Source organism: Pseudophryne corroboree, unplaced genomic scaffold, assembly GCF_028390025.1.
Source record: "Pseudophryne corroboree isolate aPseCor3 unplaced genomic scaffold, aPseCor3.hap2 scaffold_2345, whole genome shotgun sequence".
Classification (NCBI taxonomy): Eukaryota; Metazoa; Chordata; class Amphibia; order Anura; family Myobatrachidae; genus Pseudophryne; species Pseudophryne corroboree.
In genome coordinates, this window is record NW_026968998.1 from 22,950 (window position 1) to 41,441 (window position 18,492).

Genomic DNA, 18,492 nt, shown 5'->3' on the forward strand with positions numbered 1-18,492 from the left:
CGTGGTTTTTTTTTCATTCTTTATACCGTCATAGTGTCATACTAGTTGTTACGAGTATACTACTATCTCTTTATCAACCAGTGTACAGTGCGGTAGTTCACGGCTGTGGCTACCTCTGTGTCGGCAGTCGGCAGGCAGTGCGTCCATCCATAATTGTATTATAATATATACCACCTAACCGTGGTTTTTTTTTCATTCTTTATACCGTCATAGTCAGTCATACTAGTTGTTACGAGTATACTACTATCTCTTTATCAACCAGTGTACAGTGCGGTAGTTCACGGCTGTGGCTACCTCTGTGTCGGAACTCGGCAGGCAGTCCGTCCATCCATAATTGTATTACAATATATACCACCTAACCGTGGTTTTTTTTTCATTCTTTATACCGTCATAGTCAGTCATACTAGTTGTTACGAGTATACTACTATCTCTTTATCAACCAGTGTACAGTGCGGTAGTTCACGGCTGTGGCTACCTCTGTGTCGGAACTCGGCAGGCAGTCCGTCCATCCATAATTGTATTATTATAATATATACCACCTAACCGTGGTTTTTTTTTCATTCTTTATACCGTCATAGTGTCATACTAGTTGTTACGAGTATACTACTATCTCTTTATCAACCAGTGTACAGTGCGGTAGTTCACGGCTGTGGCTACCTCTGTGTCGGCACTCGGCAGGCAGTCCGTCCATCCATAATTGTATTACAATATATACCACCTAACCGTGGTTTTTTTATACCACCTAACCGTGGCAGTCCGTCCATAATTGTATACTAGTATCCAATCCATCCATCTCCATTGTTTACCTGAGGTGCCTTTTAGTTCTGCCTATAAAATATGGAGAACAAAAAAGTTGAGGTTCCAAAATTAGGGAAAGATCAAGATCCACTTCCACCTCGTGCTGAAGCTGCTGCCACTAGTCATGGCCGAGACGATGAAATGCCAGCAACGTCGTCTGCCAAGGCCGATGCCCAATGTCATAGTACAGAGCATGTCAAATCCAAAACACCAAATATCAGAAAAAAAAAGGACTCCAAAACCTAAAATAAAATTGTCGGAGGAGAAGCGTAAACTTGCCAATATGCCATTTACCACACGGAGTGGCAAGGAACGGCTGAGGCCCTGGCCTATGTTCATGGCTAGTGGTTCAGCTTCACATGAGGATGGAAGCACTCAGCCTCTCGCTAGAAAACTGAAAAGACTCAAGCTGGCAAAAGCACCGCAAAGAACTGTGCGTTCTTTGAAATCCCAAATCCACAAGGAGAGTCCAATCGTGTCGTTTGCGATGCCTGACCTTCCCAACACTGGACGTGAAGAGCATGCGCCTTCCACTATTTGCATGCCCCCTGCAAGTGCTGGAAGGAGCACCCGCAGTCCAGTTCCTGATAGTCAGATTGAAGATGTCAGTGTTGAAGTACACCAGGATGAGGAGGATATGGGTGTTGCTGGCGCTGGGGAGGAAATTGACCAGAAGGATTCTGATGGTGAGGTGGTTTGTTTAAGTCAGGCACCCGGGGAGACACCTGTTGTCCGTGGGAGGAATATGGCCGTTGACATGCCAGGTGAAAATACCAAAAAAATCAGCTCTTCGGTGTGGAGGTATTTCACCAGAAATGCGGACAACAGGTGTCAAGCCGTGTGTTCCCTTTGTCAAGCTGTAATAAGTAGGGGTAAGGACGTTAACCACCTCGGAACATCCTCCCTTATACGTCACCTGCAGCGCATTCATAATAAGTCAGTGACAAGTTCAAAAACTTTGGGTGACAGCGGAAGCAGTCCACTGACCAGTAAATCCCTTCCTCTTGTAACCAAGCTCACGCAAACCACCCCACCAACTCCCTCAGTGTCAATTTCCTCCTTCCCCAGGAATGCCAATAGTCCTGCAGGCCATGTCACTGGCAAGTCTGACGAGTCCTCTCCTGCCTGGGATTCCTCCGATGCATCCTTGCGTGTAACGCCTACTGCTGCTGGCGCTGCTGTTGTTGCCGCTGGGAGTCGATGGTCATCCCAGAGGGGAAGTCGTAAGCCCACTTGTACTACTTCCAGTAAGCAATTGACTGTTCAACAGTCCTTTGCGAGGAAGATGAAATATCACAGCAGTCATCCTACTGCAAAGCGGATAACTGAGTCCTTGACAACTATGTTGGTGTTAGACGTGCGTCCGGTATCCGCCGTTAGTTCACAGGGAACTAGACAATTTATTGAGGCAGTGTGCCCCCGTTACCAAATACCATCTAGGTTCCACTTCTCTAGGCAGGCGATACCGAGAATGTACACGGACGTCAGAAAAAGACTCACCAGTGTCCTAAAAAATGCAGTTGTACCCAATGTCCACTTAACCACGGACATGTGGACAAGTGGAGCAGGGCAGGGTCAGGACTATATGACTGTGACAGCCCACTGGGTAGATGTATGGACTCCCGCCGCAAGAACAGCAGCGGCGGCACCAGTAGCAGCATCTCGCAAACGCCAACTCTTTCCTAGGCAGGCTACGCTTTGTATCACCGCTTTCCAGAATACGCACACAGCTGAAAACCTCTTACGGCAACTGAGGAAGATCATCGCGGAATGGCTTACCCCAATTGGACTCTCCTGTGGATTTGTGGCATCGGACAACGCCAGCAATATTGTGTGTGCATTAAATATGGGCAAATTCCAGCACGTCCCATGTTTTGCACATACCTTGAATTTGGTGGTGCAGAATTTTTTAAAAAACGACAGGGGTGTGCAAGAGATGCTGTCGGTGGCCAGAAGAATTGCGGGACACTTTCGGCGTACAGGCACCACGTACAGAAGACTGGAGCACCACCAAAAACTACTGAACCTGCCCTGCCATCATCTGAAGCAAGAAGTGGTAACGAGGTGGAATTCAACCCTCTATATGCTTCAGAGGTTGGAGGAGCAGCAAAAGGCCATTCAAGCCTATACAATTGAGCACGATATAGGAGATGGAATGCACCTGTCTCAAGTGCAGTGGAGAATGATTTCAACGTTGTGCAAGGTTCTGATGCCCTTTGAACTTGCCACACGTGAAGTCAGTTCAGACACTGCCAGCCTGAGTCAGGTCATTACCCTCATCAGGCTTTTGCAGAAGAAGCTGGAGGCATTGAAGAAGGAGCTAACACGGAGCGATTCCGCTAGGCATGTGGGACTTGTGGATGCAGCCCTTAATTCGCTTAACAAGGATTCACGGGTGGTCAATCTGTTGAAATCAGAGCACTACATTTTGGCCACCGTGCTCGATCCTAGATTTAAAGCCTACCTTGGATCTCTCTTTCCGGCAGACACAGGTCTGCTGGGGTTGAAAGACCTGCTGGTGACAAAATTGTCAAGTCAAGCGGAACGCGACCTGTCAACATCTCCTCCTTCACATTCTCCCGCAACTGGGGGTGCGAGGAAAAGGCTCAGAATTCCGAGCCCACCCGCTGGCGGTGATGCAGGGCAGTCTGGAGCGACTGCTGATGCTGACATCTGGTCCGGACTGAAGGACCTGACAACGATTACGGACATGTCGTCTACTGTCACTGCATATGATTCTCTCAACATTGATAGAATGGTGGAGGATTATATGAGTGACCGCATCCAAGTAGGCACGTCACACAGTCCGTACTTATACTGGCAGGAAAAAGAGGCAATTTGGAGGCCCTTGCACAAACTGGCTTTATTCTACCTAAGTTGCCCTCCCACAAGTGTGTACTCCGAAAGAGTGTTTAGTGCCGCCGCTCACCTTGTCAGCAATCGGCGTACGAGGTTACATCCAGAAAATGTGGAGAAGATGATGTTCATTAAAATGAATTATAATCAATTCCTCCGCGGAGACATTGACCAGCAGCAATTGCCTCCACAAAGTACACAGGGAGCTGAGATGGTGGATTCCAGTGGGGACGAATTGATAATCTGTGAGGAGGGGGATGTACACGGTGATATATCGGAGGGTGAAGATGAGGTGGACATCTTGCCTCTGTAGAGCCAGTTTGTGCAAGGAGAGATTAATTGCTTCTTTTTTGGGGGGGGGTCCAAACCAACCCGTCATATCAGTCACAGTCGTGTGGCAGACCCTGTCACTGAAATGATGGGTTGGTTAAAGTGTGCATGTCCTGTTTTGTTTATACAACATAAGGGTGGGTGGGAGGGCCCAAGGATAATTCCATCTTGCACCTCTTTTTTCTTTTCTTTTTCTTTGCATCATGTGCTGATTGGGGAGGGTTTTTTGGAAGGGACATCCTGCGTGACACTGCAGTGCCACTCCTAGATGGGCCCGGTGTTTGTGTCGGCCACTAGGGTCACTAATCTTACTCACACAGCTACCTCATTGCGCCTCTTTTTTTCTTTGCATCATGTGCTGTTTGGGGAGGGTTTTTTGGAAGGGACATCCTGCGTGACACTGCAGTGCCACTCCTAGATGTGCCCGGTGTTTGTGTCGGCCACTAGGGTCGCTAATCTTACTCACACAGTCAGCTACCTCATTGCGCCTCTTGTTTTCTTTGCGTCATGTGCTGTTTGGGGAGGGTTTTTTGGAAGGGCCATCCTGCGTGACACTGCAGTGCCACTCCTAGATGGGCCCGGTGTTTGTGTCGGCCACTAGGGTCGCTAATCTTACTCACACAGCTACCTCATTGCGCCTCTTTTTTTCTTTGCGTCATGTGCTGTTTGGGGAGGGTTTTTTGGAAGGGACATCCTGCGTGACACTGCAGTGCCACTCCTAGATGGGCCCGGTGTTTGTGTCGGCCACTAGGGTCGCTTATCTTACTCACACAGCGACCTCGGTGCAAATTTTAGGACTAAAAATAATATTGTGAGGTGTGAGGTATTCAGAATAGACTGAAAATGAGTGTAAATTATGGTTTTTGAGGTTAATAATACTTTGGGATCAAAATGACCCCCAAATTCTATGATTTAAGCTGTTTTTTAGTGTTTTTGGAAAAAAACACCCGAATCCAAAACACACCCGAATCCGACAAAAATAATTCGGTGAGGTTTTGCCAAAACGCGTTCGAACCCAAAACACGGCCGCGGAACCGAACCCAAAACCAAAACACAAAACCCGAAAAATTTCAGGCGCTCATCTCTAATATCCATACATACACGCCCTGACACCTGGACATACACCAACATTCCCACACCTGCATCTATACATACACATGCTGACACCTGGACATACACCAACATACAAGCACCTGCATCTATATATACACGCGCTGACAAATGGACATACACCGACGTACCCACACTTGCATCTATACATACATGCACTGACATCTGGACATACAAGCACCTGCATCTATACATACACGCGCTGACACCTGAACCTACACTGACCTTCCCACACCTGCATCTATACATACACATTCTGACACCTGGACATACACAGACGTACCCACACCTGCATCTATACATACACGCGTTGACACCTGGACGTACACTGACGTACACACACCTACATCTATATATGCATGGATGCAAATGTGGGTACGTCTGTATACGTCCCGGTGTTAGCATGTGTATGTATAGATGTTAGGTGTGGGTACATCAGTGTATGTCCAGGTGTCAGCACATGTATGTATAGATTCACATGTGGGTAAGCCGGTGTACGTCCACGTGTCAGCATGTGTAGGTATAGATGCAGGTGTGGGTACGTTGGTGTACGTTTAGGGGTCAGCGTGTTAATGTATAGATGTTGGTGTGTATGTCAGTGTACGTACAGATATAGGTGTGTGTGTGTGTGTGTGTGTATGTATGTATGTATGTATATGTATAGAGGAAGGTGTGATACATACATATAACACATACATGATAGATACATACATATATCACACACACGATAGATAGATAGATAGATAGATAGATAGATAGATAGATAGATAAAACACATACATACAAGATAGATACATACATACATACATACATACATGATAGATACATATATATACACACACATACGATAGATAGATAGATAGATAGATAGATAGATAGATAGATAGATAGATAGATAGATAGATAGATAGAATGATAGATACATATATATACACACACATACGATAGATAGATAGATAGATAGATAGATAGATAGATAGATAGATAGATAGATACATATATATATATATATATATATATATATCTATCACAAACATATATGATTCATACATATATCACACACACATACATGATACATACATGAGAAAGACCTGGGATGGTGATGAGGCCAGGGCCCCCTGCTGATGTTGCGTTGAGGAAGGCAGTGTTCCAGGGCGGATGCCAGTCGGGGAGAGCGCCGCGCAGCCCGGGAAAAATACTGCTGAGGAGCTACATCTGGAAGAGCCCCTGGGAGGGAGAGTGCCACATGCCCCATCCTGCGCGGCAGACTCTGCAGGCCTGCACATGGGAAGGGAGGTCTCTGGCCACACGTACTCACCCTTCTGCTGAAGCCCCGCTGCTGTCCCCATCAGCGCTCTCCAGCGGGGAGCGGGGCCAGGATGAACCTCAACCTGTGAGAACTATCTTCATGATCAAGAGATCTCATATGCAAGATAAGTATGTGTTGGGATAGGGCTGGGGAGGGTGGCTGCTCGGGCACACCCCCGTCAAGTTAAGGAGATTTAACTGAGGAAGCGCAAGGGAACTCTCGTCTGGGGACAACAACTGCAGGGAGACCACATCTTTTCAGATGAACATGGGAGGGCGGAAGGCTGCCTAATACTGAAGCACCCTCAGACATTAAACCATATGCAACAACTATTGCAAGCATTCCTGGGGGAAGGTCTGCAGCAGACGGATTTGCATACGGTGATGTCATCCAAGCAGTGGGCCAAAGTTGGCTGGAACCCTCATCTGTATATGAAAAGAGAAAAGGGGCATGCAGGGCATGGCGGCCTTTTGCGGCGCTTGGATAACCCCAAGTTTGCATTAAACACCCCCACCCTCCTTCGGTGTGGGGCTCATGTTGGCCATGCCCAAGCCCCTGAAGCATTCAAGCTGATTTCTTGCAGCAGCTGGGCACTGTAACAGCTTCAGAGCTGCTCTACAAGACAAGTAAAAGGGTGTGGGCCCTGCAGCACCACCTGTAGTTTGCATACACACATATATAGGACAGCATCTCTTATATGCCCCAGGGTCAATAAAATAGTATCCTTGTCTAGGCTATCCATCCCCTCAGATAAGGTATTTGTCCATGCCGCTACAGCACTACACACCCAGTCCGACGCAATTGCCGGTCTGAGTAAGGTACCTGAAAGTGTATAAATGGACTTCAGGGTAACATAATTCAGAGACCCAGCACTAAGGATCCCCATTTACTTATATAAAACCTTTTAGGGTAACATAAATCCAACACACTACTAAAGCAGCTCTTGTGGCGCAGGGGAAACATCACCTGCACTCTATGCAGCGAGTCCCATGTTCGAATCCAACCCGCTCAGCTTAACATCCATATTATTTATTTACTTTTAATGGGATCATTCTATCAATTCATTTTTACCTTTAATTTTTGTTAATATTATTTCTATATTTCATTATTTTAACCCCTGGAATAATTACATTGCTGCTTAAACAACAAAAAGAATTGAAGAAAGAATAATTATTAAACAGACAATTTAAGGATTCGAAGATTTAAAGATTTAAAGATGTAAAAATTTAAAACAGGGAGGGGGGGGGGGGGAGGGAGGGGGGCCTTTTGGGAGAAGGAGGGAAAAAAAATAAAAAAATAAAAAATATATATATATATAGAACCAAGAGAAAGTGTAAAAAGAGGATGGAGGAAGAAATCTGATGTTCATCATTACTAGTGGATTTTACTAAAGAACTTTAAAGGAACACACACAACAGGATTATACAGTTTCATACTAAGAGGAATGCTGTTCCCAAAATAGCTACTTCTAATAATTTTGTTTATTTATTAAACATACAATAAATGGATATTCAATAAATAATATATTAGGTAAATCAATAGATAAAATCTTCAGAGACTGCCAATGTTGTTCAGTTCGATGCTCTCAATCAGACCATCAGGTGTAGGGGTACCCAAAGAAAAAATCCAAAATGCCTCCCTTGTCAAGTAAAGGAGATTCAACTGAGGCAGCACAAGGGAACTCTCATCTGGGGACAACAACTGCAGGGAGAACACATATTTTCAGATGAACATGGGAGGGCAGAAGGCTGCCTAATACTGAAGCACCCCCAAACAACAAACCAAATGCAACAACTAGTACAAGCATTCCTTGGGGAAGGTCTGCAGAAGATGGAATTGCATACGGTGATGTCATCCAAGCAGTGGGCCAAAGTTGGCTGGAACCCTTATCTGCATATGAAAAGAGAAAAGGGGTATGCAGGGCATGGCGGCCTTTTGCTGCGCTTGGATGACCCCTAGTTCGCATTAAACACCCCCACCCTCCTTCGGTGTGGGGCTCATGTTGGCCATGCCCCAGCCCCTGAAGCATTCAAGCTGATTTCTTGCAGCAGCTGGGCACTGTAACAGCTCCAGAGCTGCTCTGTAAGGCAACTAAAAGGGTGTGGGCCCTGCAGCACTACCTGTAGTTCGCATTGTGCGTTGGAAGGCACAAAGTAAGCAGACGGGAGAAGTCAGGGTAGTGCGCAAGGGCATAGAAGGGAGCGGCTCAAGAAAAGAGAAGTGGAAACAGTCAGCAAACTAGGCAGGAGAGAGACCTGAGACAAAGAGATCTGAATTATATGAGAGCCGACCAGGGGAAACACAAATTATGCAGTCAAGTTTCCCACATTTGGGGAATTCAAAGGGGCAGCACACCCAGAGTGCAATGGGTGAGCCTTGCCCTGGGAGAAGCACCTACATGATCATAGTATCTCACCTGGCAGGTAAGTAGGAGTTGGGCTAGAGCTGGGGAGGGTCGCTGCTCGGGCACCCCCCTGTCAAGTGAAGGAGATCCAACTGAGGCAGCACAAGGGAACTCTCGAAAGAAGAACAAGGCTAGAGGAAGATCTGAGACAAAGAAATCTGACTTTTACCAGAGCTGACCAGAGGAAAGCACAAACACAGTCCCCCACTACCACAAATAATGCAGTCGAGTTTCCCACATTTGGGGAAATCACAGGGGTCAGCATACCCAGAATGCAATGAATGAACCTCACCCTGGGAGAACAATCTTCATGACCATGGTATCTCCTATGCAAAATAAGTATGATTTGGGATAGGGCTGGGGAGGGCCGCTGCTCAGGCATATCTCTGTCAAGTAAAGGAGATTCAACTGAGGCAGCACAAGGGAACTCTCATCTGGGGACAACAACTGCAGGGAGAATACATATTTTCAAATGAACATGGGAGGGCAGAAGGCTGCCTAATACTGAAGCACCCCCAAACAACAAACCAAATGCAACAACTAGTACAAGCATTCCTGGGGGAAGGTCTGCAGAAGACGGATTTGCATACAGTGATGTCATCCAAGCAGTGGGCCAAAGTTGGCTGGAACCCTCATCTGCATATGAAAAGAGAAAAGGGGTATGCAGGGCATGGCGGCCTTTTGCGGCGCTTGGATGACCCTTAGTTCGCATTAAACACCCCCACCCTCCTTCGGTGTGGGGCTCATGTTGGCAATGCCCCAGCATTCAAGCTGATTTCTTGCAGCAGCTTGGCACTGTAACAGCTCCAGAGCTGCTCTGTAAGGCAAGTAACAGGTTGTGGGCCATGCAGCACTACCTGTAGTTTGCATTGTGCATTGGAAGGCACAAAGTAAGCAGACAGGAGAAGTCAGGATAGTGCACAAGGGTATAGAAGGGAGGGGCTCAAAAAAAAAGAAGTGGAAACAGACAGCAAACTAGGCTGGAGAGAGACCTTAGACAAAGAGATCTGAATTATATGAAAGCCGACCAGTGGAAACACAAATTATGCAGTCAAGTTTCCCACATTTGGGGAAATCACAGGGGCAGCACACCCAGAGTGCAATGGGTGAGCCTTGCCCTGGGAGAAGCACCTTCATGATCATAGTATCTCACCTGGCAGGTAAGTAGGAGTTGGGCTAGAGCTGGGGAGGGTCGCTGCTCGGGCACCCCCCTGTCAAGTGAAGGAGATCCAACTGAGGCAGCACAAGGGAACTCTCGAAAGAAGAACAAGGCTAGAGGAAGATCTGAGACAAAGAAATCTGACTTTTACCAGAGCTGACCAGAGGAAAGCACAAACACAGTCCCCCACTACCACAAATAATGCAGTCGAGTTTCCCACATTTGGGGAAATCACAGGGGTCAGCATACCCAGAATGCAATGAATGAACCTCACCCTGGGAGAACAATTTTCATGACCATGGTATCTCCTATGCAAAATAAGTATGATTTGGGATAGGGCTGGGGAGGGCCGCTGCTCAGGCACATCTCTGTCAAGTAAAGGAGATTCAACTGAGGCAACACAAGGGAACTCTCATCTGGGGACAACAACTGCAGGGAGAACACATATTTTCAAATGAACATGGGAGGGCAGAAGGCTGCCTAATACTGAAGCACCCCCAAACAACAAACCAAATGCAACAACTAGTACAAGCATTCCTGGGGGAAGGTCTGCAGAAGACGGATTTGCATACAGTGATGTCATCCAAGCAGTGGGCCAAAGTTGGCTGGAACCCTCATCTGCATATGAAAAGAGAAAAGGGGTATGCAGGGCATGGCGGCCTTTTGCGGCGCTTGGATGACCCTTAGTTCGCATTAAACACCCCCACCCTCCTTCGGTGTGGGGCTCATGTTGGCAATGCCCCAGCCCCTGAAGCATTCAAGCTGATTTCTTGCAGCATCTGGGCACTGTAACAGCTCCATAGCTGCTCTGTAAGGCAAGTTAAAGGGTGTGGGTCCTGCAGCACTACCTGTAGTTCGCATTGTGCATTGGAAGGCACAAAGTAAGCAGACGGGAGAAGTCAGGATAGTGCGCAAGGGCATAGAAGGGAGCGGCTCAAGAAAAGAGAAGTGGAAACAGACAGCAAACTAGGCTGGAGAGAGACCTGAGACAAAGAGATCTGAATTATACGAGAGCCGACCAGGGGAAACACAAATTATGCAGTCAAGTGTCCCACATTTGGGGAAATCGCAGGAGCAGCACACCCAGAGTGCAATGGGTGAGCCTTGCCCTGGGAGAAGCACCTTCATGATCATAGTATCTCACCTGGCAGGTAAGTAGGAGTTGGGCTATAGCTGGGGAGGGTCGCTGCTCAAGCACCCCTCTGTCAAGTGAAGGAGATCCAACTGAGGCAGCACAAGGGAACTCTCAAAAGAAGAATAAGGCTAGAGGAAGAAATGAGACAAAGAAATCTGACTTTTACCAGAGCTGACCAGAGGAAAGCACAAACACAGTCCCCCACTACTACAAATAATGCAGTCAAGTTTCCCACATTTGGGGAAATCACAGGGGTCAGCATACCCAGAATGCAATGAATGACCCTCACCCTGGGGGAACAATCTTCTTGACCATGGTATCTCCTATGCAAAATAAGTATGATTTGAGATAGGGCTAGGGAGGTCCGCTGCTCAGGCACATCTCTGTCAAGTAAAGGAGATTCAACTGAGGCAGCACAAGGGAACTCTCATCTGGGGACAACAACTGCAGGGAGAACACATATTTTCAGATGAACATGGGAGGGCAGAAGGCTGCCTAATACTGAAGCACCCCCAAACAACAAACCAAATGCAACAACTAGTGCAAGCATTCCTGGGGGAAGGCCTGCAGCAGATTGATTTGCATATGGTAATGCCATCCAAGCAGTGGGTCAAAGTTGGCTTCAACCCTCGTCTGCATATGAAAAGAGAAAAGGTGCGTGCAGGGCATGGCGGCCTTTTGCGGCGCTTGGATGACCCCTAGTTCGCATTAAACACCTCCACCCTCCTTCGGTGTGGGGCTCATGTTGGCTATGCCCCAGCCCCTGAAGCATTCAAGCTGATTTCTTGCAGCAGCTGGGCACTGTAACATCCCCAGAGCTGCTCTGTAAGGCAAGTAAAAGGGTGTGGGCCCTGCAGCACTACCTGTAGTTTGCATTGTGCATTGGAAAGCACAAAGTAAGCAGACGGGAGAAGTCAGGATAGTGCGCAAGGGCATAGAAGGGAGCGGCTCAAGAAAAGAGAAGTGGAAACAGACAGCAAACTAGGCTGGAGAGAGACCTGAGACAAAGAGATCTGAATTATACGAGAGCCGACCAGGGGAAACACAAATTATGCAGTCAAGTTTCCCACATTTGGGGAAATCGCAGGAGCAGCACACCCAGAGTGCAATGGGTGAGCCTTGCACTGGGAGTAGCAACTTCCTGATCATAGTATCTCACCTGGCAGGTAAGTAGGAGTTGGGCTAGAGCTGGGGAGGGTCGCTGCTCGGGCACCCCCCAGTCAAGTGAAGGAGATCCAACTGAGGCAGCACAAGGGAACTCTCGAAAGAAGAACAAGGCTAGAGGAAGATCTGAGACAAAGAAATCTGACTTTTACCAGAGCTGACCAGAGGAAAGCACAAACACAGTCCCCCACTATCACAAATAATGCAGTCGAGTTTCCCACATTTGGGGAAATCACAGGGGTCAGCATACCCAGAATGCAATGAATGAACCTCACCCTGGGAGAACAATCTTCATGACCATGGTATCTCCTATGCAAAATAAGTATGATTTGGGATAGGGCTGGGGAGGGCCGCTGCTCAGGCATATATCTGTCAAGTAAAGAAGATTCAACTGAGGCAGCACAAGGGAACTCTCATCTGGGGACAACAACTGCAGGGAGAACACATATTTTCAAATGAACATGGGAGGGCAGAAGGCTGCCTAATACTGAAGCACCCCCAAACAACAAACCAAATGCAACAACTAGTACAAGCATTCCTGGGGGAAGGTCTGCAGAAGACGGATTTGCATACAGTGATGTCATCCAAGCAGTGGGCCAAAGTTGGCTGGAACCCTCATCTGCATATGAAAAGAGAAAAGGGGTATGCAGGGCATGGCGGCCTTTTGCTGCGCTTGGATGACCCTTAGTTCGCATTAAACACCCCCACCCTCCTTCGGTGTGGGGCTCATGTTGGCAATGCCCCAGCCCCTGAAGCATTCCAGCTGATTTCTTGCAGCAGCTGGGCACTGTAACAGCTCCAGAGCTGCTCTGTAAGGCAACTAAAAGGGTGTGGGCCCTGCAGCACTACCTGTAGTTCGCATTGTGCGTTGGAAGGCACAAAGTAAGCAGACGGGAGAAGTCAGGATAGTGCGCAAGGGCATAGAAGGGAGCGGCTCAAGAAAAGAGAAGTGGAAACAGACAGCAAACTAGGCTGGAGAGAGACCTGAGACAAAGAGATCTGAATTATACGAGAGCCGACCAGAGGAAACACAAATTATGCAGTCAAGTGTCCCACATTTGGGGAAATCGCAGGAGCAGCACACCCAGAGTGCAATGGGTGAGCCTTGCCCTGGGAGAAGCACCTTCCTGATCATAGTATCTCACCTGGCAGGTAAGTAGGAGTTGGGCTAGAGCTGGGGAGGGTCGCTGCTCGGGCACCCCCCTGTCAAGTGAAGGAGATCCAACTGAGGCAGCACAAGGGAACTCTCGAAAGAAGAACAAGGCTAGAGGAAGATCTGAGACAAAGAAATCTGACTTTTACCAGAGCTGACCAGAGGAAAGCACAAACACAGTCCCCCACTACCACAAATAATGCAGTCGAGTTTCCCACATTTGGGGAAATCACAGGGGTCAGCATACCCAGAATGCAATGAATGAACCTCACCCTGGGAGAACAATCTTCATGACCATGGTAACTCCTATGCAAAATAAGTATGATTTGGGATAGGGCTGGGGAGGGCCGCTGCTCAGGCATATCTCTGTCAAGTAAAGGAGATTCAACTGAGGCAGCACAAGGGAACTCTCATCTGGGGACAACAACTGCAGGGAGAACACATATTTTCAAATGAACATGGGAGGGCAGAAGGCTGCCTAATACTGAAGCACCCCCAAACAACAAACCAAATGCAACAACTAGTACAAGCATTCCTGGGGGAAGGTCTGCAGAAGACGGATTTGCATACAGTGATGTCATCCAAGCAGTGGGCCAAAGTTGGCTGGAACCCTCATCTGCATATGAAAAGAGAAAAGGGGTATGCAGGGCATGGCGGCCTTTTGTGGCGCTTGGATGACCCTTAGTTCGCATTAAACACCCCCACCCTCCTTCGGTGTGGGGCTCATGTTGGCAATGCCCCAGCCCCTGAAGCATTCAAGCTGATTTCTTGCAGCAGCTGGGCACTGTAACAGCTCCAGAGCTGCTCTGTAAGGCAAGTAAAAGGGTGTGGGTCCTGCAGCACTACCTGTAGTTCGCATTGTGCATTGGAAGGCACAAAGTAAGCAGACGGGAGAAGTCAGGATAGTGCGCAAGGGCATAGAAGGGAGCGGCTCAAGAAAAGAGAAGTGAAAACAGACAGCAAACTAGGCTGGAGAGAGACCTGAGACAAAGAGATCTGAATTATACGAGAGCCGACCAGGGGAAACACAAATTATGCAGTCAAGTGTCCCACATTTGGGGAAATCGCAGGAGCAGCACACCCAGAGTGCAATGGGTGAGCCTTGCCCTGGGAGAAGCAGCTTCATGATCATAGTATCTAACCTGGCAGGTAAGTAGGAGTTGGGCTATAGCTGGGGAGGGTCGCTGCTCAAGCACCCTTCTGTCAAGTGAAGGAGATCCAACTGAGGCAGCACAAGGGAACTCTCAAAAGAAGAATAAGGCTAGAGGAAGAAATGAGACAAAAAAATCTGACTTTTACCAGAGCTGACCAGAGGAAAGCACAAACACAGTCCCCCACTACTACAAATAATGCAGCCAAGTTTCCCACATTTGGGGAAATCACAGGGGTCAGCATACCCAGAATGCAATGAATGACCCTCACCCTGGGAGAACAATCTTCTTGACCATGGTATCTCCTATGCAAAATAAGTATGATTTGAGATAGGGCTGGGGAGGGCCGCTGCTCAGGCACATCTCTGTCAAGTAAAGGAGATTCAACTGAGGCAGCACAAGGGAACTCTCATCTGGGGACAACAACTGCAGGGAGAACACATATTTTCAGATGAACATGGGAGGGCAGAAGGCTGCCTAATACTGAAGCACCCCCAAACAACAAACCAAATGCAACAACTAGTGCAAGCATTCCTGGGGGAAGGCCTACAGCAGATGGATTTGCATATGGTGATGTCATCCAAGCAGTGGGCCAAAGTTGGCTGGAACCCTCATCTGCATATGAAAAGAGAAAAGGGGTATGCAGGGCATGGCGGCCTTTTGCAGCGCTTGGATGACCCTTAGTTCGCATTAAACACCCCCACCCTCCTTCGGTGTGGGGCTCATGTTGGCAATGCCCCAGCCCCTGAAGCATTCAAGCTGATTTCTCTGCAGCAGCTGGGCACTGTAACAGCTCCAGAGCTGCTCTGTGAGGCAGTTAAAAGGGTGAGGGCCCTGCAGCACTACCTGAAGTTTGCATTGTGTGTTGGAAGGCACAAAGTAAGCAGACGGGAGAAGTTAGGATAGTGCGCAAGGGCATAGAAGGGAGCGGCTCAAGAAAAGAGAAGTGGAAACAGACAGCAAACTAGGCTGGAGAGAGACCTGAGACAAAGAGATCTGAATTATACGAGAGCCGACCAGGGGAAACACAAATTATGCAGTCAAGTTTCCAACATTTGGGGAAATCACAGGGGCAGCACACCCAGAGTGCAATGGGTGAGCCTTGCCCTGGGAGAAGCACCTACATGATCATAGTATCTCACCTGGCAGGTAAGTAGGAGTTGGGCTAGAGCTGGGGAGGGTCGCTGCTCGGGTACCCCCCTGTCAAGTGAAGGAGATCCAACTGAGGCAGCACAAGGGAACTCTCGAAAGAGGAACAAGGCTAGAGGAAGATCTGAGACAAAGAAATCTGATTTTTACCAGAGTTGACCAGAAGAAAGCACAAACACTGTCCCCCACTACCACAAATAATGCAATTGAGTTTCCCACATTTGGGGAAATCACAGGGGTCAGCATACCCAGAATGCAATGAATGAACCTCACCCTGGGAGAACAATCTTCATGACCATGGTATCTCCTATGCAAAATAAGTATGATTTGGGATAGGGCTGGGGAGGGCCGCTGCTCAGGCACATCTCTGTCAAGTAAAGGAGATTCAACTGAGGCAGCACAAGGGAGGACATCTTGCCTCTGTAGAGCCAGTTTGTGCAAGGAGAGATTGATTGATTCTTTTTTGGTGGGGGCCCAAACCAACCAGTCATTTCAGTCAGTCGTGTGGCAGACCCTGTCGCTGAAATGATGGGTTCGTCAATGTTTTTCTTTTCAATCTAAGCACCAGCAGTTTTCTGTAAGCATCTGCTTCGCTATGATGATCAACACGTCACAAGGGAAAACACTCAGGGCTGGAGGCGTAGATCTTAGGACCAGCTGCTACAAGCATGGCAGAGGTGTCACTATCACTGGTGACACCCAGAGAGGCGGCGAGGGAGATTGTAATGCAGTGCGCGCAGATAAGCAGGGCAATGGTAAAAAGGAGGCATGGTCTCATAGGTAGGGGCGTGGCCTGAATCACCATTTTGTTGCTGCGGGTATCCCGGGGGTTGGGGGCTGCACCCGGGGACTAGTGTGTGAGTAGTGCTGGCTCCTGCACAGTGACAGAAACTGGGTGTTGCACGTAATGTCACAGTGAAACACCCATATTCTGTCACTGAAGAAGAGCCGGCACTTTGGTGTCACCCCCCTTGGCGGGTGACACTCGGGTGTGTGCCGCAACCCCGTTGTGATGCCACTGACCCATGGGAAGCTTTACGTGGCTTACCCATGTGTTAGTAGCCCCAAGCATCTTTTGTGTTAGTCCCTGAAGAAAAACTTCAAATATTGTTTATAATTTTGTAATCAATGGGCCTAATTCAGTAAGGATTGCACATTCTGCTAAGTAACAGAATTTGCAATCCTTTGGTTCGCATGCTGGGGCCACCCATCACAGGGCATGGCCACCCAGTATGCCGCCTCCCTTCTTGACCACGCTGAAATTGCAGTCTCAGTGCAGTTCAGCGTGATCATAAAAAATGGTTTAGCCTCCTGTTGGTGCAGACTGTACGTGTGCGCAGGAAGCCGCCACCATTTTTGTGATCGCAGCGGCTGCATGTGATGTCATGCAGCCGCTCTGACCACGCCTCCTGTTTCTCCGTTGAAGCCCTGCCCCCGCACCGCTCCATCTCCGACTTTGAAATGGAGTGTTGCTGACCCCCCCCCCCCCGCACCGATTGAAAGTCAGAGGCGATCGCATTATCTGCGGGGTGCCACAGAAAATGCAGGCGCATGCGTATGCTCTTAGCAATTTTTGCAGTTGGATTGCTTATTGCAGGCGGGTGGGCTCGGAATTCTTAGCCTTTTCCTCGCACCCCCAGTTGCGGGAGAATGTGAAGGAGGAGCTGTTGACGGGTCACGTTCCGCTTGACTTGACAATTTTCTCACCAGCAGGTCTTTGAACCTCTGCAGACTTGTGTCTGCCGGAAAGAGAGATACAATGTAGGTTTTAAATCTAGGATCGAGCACGGTGGCCAAAATGTAGTGCTCTGATTTCAACAGATTGAATCCTGGTTAAGCGAATTAAGGGCTCCATCCACAAGTTCCACATGCCTAGTGGAATCGCTCTGTTTTAGCTCCTCCTTCAATGTCTCCAGCTTCTTCTGCAAAAGCCTGATGAGGGGAATGACCTGACTAGGGCTGGCAGTGTCTGAACTGACTTCACGTGTGGCAAGTTCAAAGGGTTGCAGAACCTTGCACAACGTTGAAATCATTCTCCACTGCGCTTGAGTCAGGTGCATTCCCCCTCCTTTGCCTATATCGTGGGCAGATGTATAGGCTTGAATGGCCTTTTGCTGCTCCTCCATCCTCTGAAGCATATAGAGGGTTGAATTCCACCTCGTTACCACCTCTTGCTTCAGATGATGGCAGGGCAGGTTCAGGAATGTTTGGTGGTGCTCCAGTCTTCGGCATGCGGTGGCTGAATGCAGAAAGTGGCCCGCAATTCTTCGGGCCACCGACAGCATCTCTTGCACGCCCCTGTCGTTTTTTAAATAATTCTGCACCACAAAGTTCAATGTATGTGCAAAACATGGGACGTGCTGGAATTTGCCCAGATGTAATGCACGCACAATATTGGTGGCGTTGTCCGATGTCACAAATCCCCAGGAGAGTTCAATTGGGGTAAGCCATTTTGCGATGATGTTCCTCAGTTTCCGTAAGAGGTTGTCAGCTGTGTGCCTCTTATGGAAAGCGGTGATACAAAGCGTAGCCTGCCTAGGAACGAGTTGGCAATTGCGAGATGCTGCTACTGGTGCCGCCGCTGCTGTTCTTGCTGCGGGAGGCAATACATCTACCCAGTGGGCTGTCACAGTCATATAGTCCTGAGTCTGCCCTGCTCCACTTAACCACAGACAAGTGGACATTGGGTACAACTGCATTTTTTAGGACACTGGTGACTCTTTTTCTGAGGTCTGTGTACATTTTCGGTATCGCCTGCCTAGAGAAATGGAACC

The 18,492-nt window shown here is 48.4% G+C and overlaps 13 non-coding genes and 1 pseudogene across 13 annotated transcripts; all 14 read right to left on the reverse strand.

Annotated features, from left to right (window-relative positions):
* Nucleotides 1-8,692: 8,692 nt before the first annotated feature.
* On the reverse strand, nt 8,693-8,834 carry LOC135010438 (U1 spliceosomal RNA; annotated as a pseudogene).
* A 152-nt stretch (nt 8,835-8,986) lies between these two features.
* LOC135010440 (U1 spliceosomal RNA) lies at nt 8,987-9,150 on the reverse strand. Its single transcript, XR_010209784.1, has one exon. It is a non-coding gene; the product is annotated as a U1 spliceosomal RNA (small nuclear RNA).
* A 662-nt stretch (nt 9,151-9,812) lies between these two features.
* Nucleotides 9,813-9,975, reverse strand: LOC135010435 (U1 spliceosomal RNA). Its single transcript, XR_010209780.1, has one exon. It is a non-coding gene; the product is annotated as a U1 spliceosomal RNA (small nuclear RNA).
* A 152-nt stretch (nt 9,976-10,127) lies between these two features.
* LOC135010442 (U1 spliceosomal RNA) lies at nt 10,128-10,291 on the reverse strand. The gene has a single exon (XR_010209786.1). It is a non-coding gene; the product is annotated as a U1 spliceosomal RNA (small nuclear RNA).
* Nucleotides 10,292-10,962: 671 nt separating this feature from the next.
* On the reverse strand, nt 10,963-11,125 carry LOC135010434 (U1 spliceosomal RNA). The gene has a single exon (XR_010209779.1). It is a non-coding gene; the product is annotated as a U1 spliceosomal RNA (small nuclear RNA).
* Nucleotides 11,126-11,277: 152 nt separating this feature from the next.
* On the reverse strand, nt 11,278-11,441 carry LOC135010432 (U1 spliceosomal RNA). Its single transcript, XR_010209777.1, has one exon. It is a non-coding gene; the product is annotated as a U1 spliceosomal RNA (small nuclear RNA).
* A 671-nt stretch (nt 11,442-12,112) lies between these two features.
* On the reverse strand, nt 12,113-12,275 carry LOC135010437 (U1 spliceosomal RNA). Its single transcript, XR_010209782.1, has one exon. It is a non-coding gene; the product is annotated as a U1 spliceosomal RNA (small nuclear RNA).
* Nucleotides 12,276-12,427: 152 nt separating this feature from the next.
* LOC135010441 (U1 spliceosomal RNA) lies at nt 12,428-12,591 on the reverse strand. Its single transcript, XR_010209785.1, has one exon. It is a non-coding gene; the product is annotated as a U1 spliceosomal RNA (small nuclear RNA).
* Nucleotides 12,592-13,262: 671 nt separating this feature from the next.
* Nucleotides 13,263-13,425, reverse strand: LOC135010433 (U1 spliceosomal RNA). The gene has a single exon (XR_010209778.1). It is a non-coding gene; the product is annotated as a U1 spliceosomal RNA (small nuclear RNA).
* A 152-nt stretch (nt 13,426-13,577) lies between these two features.
* LOC135010443 (U1 spliceosomal RNA) lies at nt 13,578-13,741 on the reverse strand. Its single transcript, XR_010209787.1, has one exon. It is a non-coding gene; the product is annotated as a U1 spliceosomal RNA (small nuclear RNA).
* Nucleotides 13,742-14,412: 671 nt separating this feature from the next.
* On the reverse strand, nt 14,413-14,575 carry LOC135010439 (U1 spliceosomal RNA). Its single transcript, XR_010209783.1, has one exon. It is a non-coding gene; the product is annotated as a U1 spliceosomal RNA (small nuclear RNA).
* Nucleotides 14,576-14,727: 152 nt separating this feature from the next.
* LOC135010431 (U1 spliceosomal RNA) lies at nt 14,728-14,891 on the reverse strand. Its single transcript, XR_010209776.1, has one exon. It is a non-coding gene; the product is annotated as a U1 spliceosomal RNA (small nuclear RNA).
* Nucleotides 14,892-15,563: 672 nt separating this feature from the next.
* Nucleotides 15,564-15,726, reverse strand: LOC135010436 (U1 spliceosomal RNA). The gene has a single exon (XR_010209781.1). It is a non-coding gene; the product is annotated as a U1 spliceosomal RNA (small nuclear RNA).
* Nucleotides 15,727-15,878: 152 nt separating this feature from the next.
* Nucleotides 15,879-16,042, reverse strand: LOC135010430 (U1 spliceosomal RNA). The gene has a single exon (XR_010209775.1). It is a non-coding gene; the product is annotated as a U1 spliceosomal RNA (small nuclear RNA).
* Nucleotides 16,043-18,492: the final 2,450 nt, after the last annotated feature.